We start from the raw sequence: 5615 nt of genomic DNA, 5'->3' as shown, positions 1-5615 counted from the left end.
AATTGCTGTGTGGAGACACAGAAGGTGCTGCAGACAGGAGCGTCAAAGCCTACGTGCCGTGCTTTATGAATAACCTTTCATAACCTTTCTGAATGACCTTTCAGAAATGTCTGATTTCTGTGGATATTTATAACTCATTTCTCAGGAACCATCTCGCACAGCGCTGCATCGCCAGGCAGCCTCTAGAACCACAGAGGGAGAGAATGCACGGGGATGGTGCAGAGGATTTACTGGTGGGGAACGGGCAATGCCTGGCTGGGGAGGTGGGAGCAGTTCCTAACAGAGTTAGTAAGATATTGGAGGTCTTCTGTTCAGACAGTTTCTCCTCTAGCATCCCTGGGCAGCCCTGCTCATGTTCCTCGTTCATTTTAAGCCAGACTACCAGCAGACGGCAGACAGACCCAGCTCTCTTGGGCTGTGCCTGCTCTGGTTGGCAGCATTTGGAAACGCTGCAGGTATCCAGCATCCGTAGTGATGCTGCGCTGGGAACCCAAGTCTCCTTTGACCTTCCAGAGCACTGGCAAGGGTCTGAGCTGCAGCATTATATTAAATTAATTCTCCGTAATTAGTAGCCCCCCCTTTGGTGTTTGTGAGAGCAACTGATGGGCAGTGTAAAAGGGACCAAATCCAGTAATGCTCCACTCAAGATGCTTTTCAAGGTATTAGGGAATGGCACTAAATCTGTAAACTGGTGCCTTGAAAACCCTTGCCATCTGTTTGCAGACATTCAGAGGAAGAACTGACATTATGAAATTATTTCCTCATTTCTAGTAACATCACAAAGCTTGACTGTATCTGGCTGTGATGTCATTTAACTTGGCAGATCCCAAGAGAGCTGCTGGAGACTGGTGCAGGTTTGCACTTCGCTCCAGAAATGATGCAAACACTGCACAGGAGAGAGATGATATTTCCTGTAATTACTCACTGACAGATGCCCTGCTTGGTATTTTTCATCGTTACTACTGTGAGAGAGAATCTGGCAAATCCTGAAAGTAACGCACGCCAATACACTCTTCAGAGCTGACACAAGATTGATTCGGTACCAAGCAGCTCCACCACGGGCTGTTGTAAGGGATATTTGCTTTCTGGTTTTTCTCCCCCCCTATTCCTGGTTCTAACTTGTAAGCATTACTCAAAAACACCCTCAGTTTTGAAATCTGTTTATAAACCTGCCAAAGGTGAACCAAGTTGCTGTCTGCTTGGTTTGTCAACTTAAAAAAAACAGAAAAACCACCTTGGTGCTGGTGTTAATGCTTAACGTGACGAAGCAGTTTAGGAGCAGGAAGGAGAGGAAGAGCTTACAAAACACTTTGACAGTGAGCTGTAAGGTCTCGGGGCACTGAAGGAGATATTTGGGGAAGTGAGTGGGATTTATGTGGTCGAGACTGTATCCATAAGGGGTATTTTTGAGGTGTGTAGATGGGAAGCGTCTTTTCCAGTGCCACTCTTCCATCGTCCCTCCTCCAGTCCCTGTGCCCAGCCCTGCAGAGACCCTCATTCATAGGGCAGTCCCGGCAAGACCTCAGACTTGCATCTCTTACCAGTGTTTCGGTAAGGTGAGTGCTTGGCTGGTTCCTGCTGGTTCTCTGCGCTCCATCAGGAGCTACAGGCAGACTGGGAGTAGTGAGCAGATACGAGACACCTTCGTGTAATATTACAAATACAGGATCTTGAGAACACGATCAGGCAAAATGATAAAATATATTTTATGGGAAGTGGGGGGTGGGGGGAGGAAAAACTATGTAAAATCAGAAAAAAAAAAAGAAAAAGAACCCTTCAGCAGCTCTAGAGCTGGTGGGGATATCCCCTGTTCAGGATTGCCTCACCATTTTCTTTGAACAAAGTCTGCTCAGAAACCCTCCTGACTCTGGACTTGGTTCTTGTGCCTTTTTCTGGGTTATTTCCCTGGCAGCCTCCCCAGGTAAAGAAAGCTCAGCCTGTAGTGCCAAAGCAGCTTTGAGTGGGTACAACATATGTTTGTCTTGATAAACAAGTTGTGGTTTGTCACCAAGAGACTGCAAGCAAATACCAGCAAAGGATGCACATACGATCTTTGTTCTCGGGGGGCTGACAGCCTCGCTGTAAAGAAACACATTTTAATCGGACCTTCAATCTCCAGAATAACGTGACCTCACTGTGGTGAAGCAGCAGCTGGTTTAGGAGAGAGGGAAAGACAATTCTCAGAAAAAATGAATAAAAAGACAACGGCTCTGGTTTTCTGGGTCACCCTCAGCTGCTCTCAAGCTGTTCCTGGCTCCAGCCCAAGAAACTTAGGAGTAGCAACACAACCCTGATGATTGCACGGTGAAGAGGTTTTCACTTGACTAGCAACCTTGGTGAGGAATTTCCACAGGGTTGAGAATGAGTCTCCATCTGGGCTTGTATCAATCATGTTCCTTCTGCAAAATGAATCAGTCCCATTTCATTTTGCAGTGAAAATGACATTGTGTGTGGAGGACGGAGCATGAAAATAGAGCCTCGTGCAAGCATTTCACCACCTCAGTATGTTAAGGAAAGTTTTTCTGGAGGTAGTAGGATTTGGAAGAGAAAGACAGAGGAATTTATTTCATTATAACTAAACAAAGAGGCTGGTGTCCTACCCAAGTACACAACTCTGGCTGTCTTTCATCCCTTCTACTCCTACATTTAGACAGGCACACACTGAAAAACTCACTTCAGTTTTAGTCACAGTTAAAATGTGTGGAACTCATGGTCTCATTGAGATGGTATCTGAAGATTTACTCACTTGTGCCCTTTTAGGTGACACTGAGGGTAAGGGCTTTTTATAGGGTAAAAGTTCCTTTTCAGGACCTCTGAAACTGCAGACGTTTGGGTTGAGCTAATCAAAGGGGTCTTGCAATGTGGGAGGCCCAAGTCATGTTCCTTAGTGCTGATGTTTTGCTCCCCCAACTTGGCTTCTCAGAAGACTGCAGGGAGGAGTAGAGGGGACAAGTTTGAAATGGCAGCTGCAGCTATGCTACACAGACAGGAGATTGCAGACTGCCTCTCCCTGCCCGGTGTCCCCATTGCAGCTCCCCAGCACTGACCTGATGGCCTCACGTCTTTGGTCTCTGGGTACGGAGAGGAGGCTCCAATGACCAGGAGCTGTGTGTGGAATGAGCACGAGTCCCGGCCTGTGAATGGTTAAGGGGATTTGAGGTGTGCAACATGCAACGTACCTAATCACTGCTGTTACTCACGGATTCAGGTCTCCCTGCGCTTGGATTGCCGCAGGGATAATTCAAGCCTCGTGCGCCTCCTACATGCCGTGAGCTGGCAAAACCACTTCAAAGGCATCTTGTTGCAAAATTAGCGTCTCCACCTGAAACCTCCGAGGATGCATGGGTAGCGATGAAGTCAAAGGGCCTGATGATATTACTTGTTCACCTCTTTGTCAGGTACTTTCCTCAGAGGAAATCGTTCCGCTTCCTGTGTTTTTACTGTAAATATATGCTGCAGAGAGGAAAGAGAGAATGAGACCCAGACAGACAGATTAGGAGGGAAAAAAACAACACATGGATGGTGTCAGTACAGAGAATCCCTTTCACTGCCACTTCAGTGGCTCCCTTTGCCTCAGCCTCCCTGTTTGTTTATAGCTGTGCAGAAAGGGCTGAAAACAAAACCTAACCTGACGTTTTGTCCACTGCTTAAACTGAAACTATTTTCAGGACTGAAAGTGCTAGTTTCCTCCCCACCCTTCCCCTGCCTCTCACGTAGTGCCTTGTCCTTCTATTTCTGTAACTGGCAAAGAGAGAGGAGAAATAATGTGAAAAAAACTGTCTCTCGACCAAGAAGAAAAAAAATTTCCTGTCTGTGTCACTGGAGAGCACAACCATTCCCATTTATTCTCAAAGGTAATTTCTGTTTTTTCATCAAACCGGTTGTGAAAGTCTCAGCTTTAGGAAGAGCTGGGATTTTTTTACTAACAAGCTGGTCTAGTTTTCCGTGCAAGGATGGTACTTAGCCAAAAAAAACCATCCTCCCTAGAAAAAGGTTTCGAAGGGAAATTTTGAAGTAACCCCCACAGGGATGTTTCAAGACCATTATGACAGACCTAAGAAGTGGAACTGGCTGAGATAAACTGGAAAGAAATAGAGAGATCCATTATATTCTGAGTATGCATACACCCTGAACCACTCGACTTTTCCCTAGAAAATAAACAGTTAAAATGAGCTTAGACCCCCAAGATGCCAATTTTAAGCACAAGCTATGTGCATCCTCTGATTCCTGTAGCAATCAGGTCCTTCTCTTTTGCATACGCTTCAAAGTACGCTGCAGAAAAACAGAAAAAAAAAAAAAAAAGAAAAAATCCTGAAAAGATGGCTCTGTCATGGGAGGGATTCATCCCAGATCAGAGCTTGCTTCACGTGCCCAAGTCCCGAGCAGGTGGGGGATGTCAATGAAGTAAAGGAACAGTAATTGTGTACTTCTAGCTTTGGTTAATGCTCCTAGCTGGAAAGTTTTCCTTCTCCCAGGGAGGAATTGTAATGCTCTGTGTTTTGGAGCTTCTCTCCTTGCTGCAGTTTGGCAGTTGTCATCAAACTTGCCATCTCAACAGAGCACCGACTTGGGAGGCTTTGCCACAGGCTGCATTCTGGAGAAGACTGTTTTCTGCATCGTAGTTGAACACTAAATAAACACCACCTGATCATGTCACCTATGGGGATACCCAGGGAACTTTACAGTGCAGCAGGAACGGAGACACACGGCACCTCCGAGACAAGAGACTGACTTTTCGTCTGAACAGGAGGCAGTAAAAAGTGTGGATATCCCCTCGGCTCTATCACGATGGCAGCAAAACCAATGGCAGCTGCAACCAAGGACTGTCTGGAGTTAGAACAGAGCCAGAAAGAAAATCATCGGCCTGCTCAGCTGTCAGATCGATCAGAGCCCAAACAAAAAGCTGATAACCTGCATGTGTGCTTTGTTAGACCACGGATCTGCAGAAGAAATAGCAGAAAGGATACACGTGGCTGACAAAGGACTTTTGTCCCAACTGCAAAACAAACAACAAGTGATGAGAGTTTAAGGTTTCTGTTGCAAAAAACCTCTGAGCTTTGCATGTTACTGGCCAAAGAAACATCAGCTGCTTGATTTTTCATTTGAAGGCTGCATGATTAGATGCAAAACCAGAACGTGTTGAGAGGGCTTCGCTGACTGACCCAGGTGGTCAGTTTTTCAAAGTCCTGAAGGTACAGCACCTAGCAATCCTGCAACAAAGAACACCTTGCTAAGTGGCCATCTAGGGATTTTTAAACTCTCACTGAGAAGCTTTTTCTGTGTTGGTTTAGTCCTGAGATAGGCGGGTATGTGCATACAAATTCAGAATCATATCAAGAGTGTATATAAAGTGAGTATCTGTTAATAGTGTGCTGTTCCTGCTAGGAAATCACCTCTATTTCAGACCAGTGGGTGGACAATGATAGTTTTTAAATCTTTTGTTGATGGTCGGTGTATATGAATATGTGCGGGTGTATGTATTTTTAATACATACATATATACATATCTCACAGAAAGATGTTATCTATCTCCTGCACCAGCATGGCAAGAAATGTCCCGTCTGCAGAAACGTGTGTGTGATCCTTCAGCGCTAACAACAGCCTCTAAAAGCAGGA

This window comes from Buceros rhinoceros, unplaced genomic scaffold, assembly GCF_000710305.1.
Source record: "Buceros rhinoceros silvestris isolate BGI_N320 unplaced genomic scaffold, ASM71030v1 scaffold1888, whole genome shotgun sequence".
Taxonomy (NCBI): domain Eukaryota; kingdom Metazoa; phylum Chordata; class Aves; order Bucerotiformes; family Bucerotidae; genus Buceros; species Buceros rhinoceros.
Note: the sequence above shows the minus strand (reverse complement) of the source record.